This window comes from Budorcas taxicolor, chromosome 1 (genome assembly GCF_023091745.1).
Source record: "Budorcas taxicolor isolate Tak-1 chromosome 1, Takin1.1, whole genome shotgun sequence".
NCBI lineage: Eukaryota > Metazoa > Chordata > Mammalia > Artiodactyla > Bovidae > Budorcas > Budorcas taxicolor.
In genome coordinates, this window is record NC_068910.1 from 135,420,923 (window position 1) to 135,422,579 (window position 1,657).

Consider the following 1,657-nt stretch of genomic DNA (forward strand, 5'->3'; position numbering starts at 1 on the left):
GCCCCGCGTTTTCCGCAAAGAAAGCTGAGTCGGTGGCCGCGGGCAGCTGGTAAGCCGTCTCCAGGGCGACAGCGCCGCCTTTGACCCTGCGTGCAGCGGACCCGCGCTCTGCACCGTGGGACCCGCCCTTCTTAGCGTGCTCTCGCCGCCCTCCCCCTTGCGCCTGCGCATCGGAGGCTGGACCAGAAGTGTGTAGGGGTAAAGTGAGCATAACTTTGGCGAAGACTCGGCTCTTTTTGGCCGATTTACAAAACACTTACAGAGGCGTCTCAATCTTAGGAAGTGACACAGAGCCTGAGGCCCGTAGAGGCCCAGGGATACACAGGTAGTATGCGGCAAGGGAAACTGAGCTGGAGCAGGGAAGGGTTAGCGGTTTCAGTGACACATCTCATGCATTCCTGACTTTTTGCCTGTGGAAAAATCTTTCGCCTCCTAGGCCTTTCCGAGTTAAAGAGAAAGTAATAATAAATAATAGGTCAGCTATTAAAAGTTACAGGGATTTTTTTTTCCTTGAGGAATATAGATAACCATCTGATGCACGTTCTTAAATTGTTTTTACAAAAATCAGGATCTTACTAGATGGAAACCGCTGACCACAAACACTAGACCATAGACTGCCTAGAGCCAGAGTTTTGATGTTTGAGATTCCTGTAACTTTGCCCTGTTACCTCACCAAGAACCAGTCAGAAGAAGTTTGAGGAGCTGATCAATTACCCTGGGACCCTCACCCATAATGTTGCCCTGAAAACCATTGGGGAATATGAATATTGTGACTCTGCAGTAAATGCTATAGTTTCCTTCACCACAGCCCAGCCAGTAGATTGGCATTGTGCTGTATTGGCAGAAGGAAGCAGTTGCAAATAGAAACCATATGGCTCTCAAAGTCTGAAATATTAGCTGAGCCTTTACAGAAATTTTTTGCAGTGTCCTGCTTTAATCCATAACTGTCGACCTACAGATCCCCCAGCCTCACCACACTGCTGCTCCAGGGCAAAAGTCAGGAAGGAGCAGACTTAGGATGCATTTTCTGCTTATGAGTGCACCAGTCCTGGTCCTGTTTTAGAAAGCTTCATTATCCTGTCAGCTTCAAAAACTAAGAGAAGAAACTCGGCCAATGCCATACTGACCAAAGGTCCCAAAATGGGAGACAGGGAGGTCTTCTGCTTTCTGCGTTTCACGTTGAAGGAGCTGTGGCATCACAGGTCTCCACACTCACCATCGTGTGTCTCACCTCCATGCTTTTGAGCCTTCTCTTTCCTCAGCTGAGGAAACGCTCCCTTCACTCTTTAATGGGCTAACCATTTCAAGAATCAGTTCAGACATGACTGAAGCCTTCCTTCATCTCTTGACAGATTGCCTCAATCTCTCATTACTCCTGGGTTGACCTCTAACATGGTCCTTACCGTATGACATTCAAAGTATTAGTCGATGTGTTTCCCTAACCTGACCATGAGTTCTTCAAGGACAGGGACAGGCCCAAAGGCAAGGATCATGCCTCAGACATAGAGCACACAGTGGGTACTCAGTATATACCACTTACTGAAATGCACTGAACACTGGTGGATTAGTCAGCTCAGGCTGCCATAACAAAATACTACAGGCTGGGTGACTTAAACAATGGAAATTTATTTTCTGGAGGCTAGAAATCCAAGCTCAA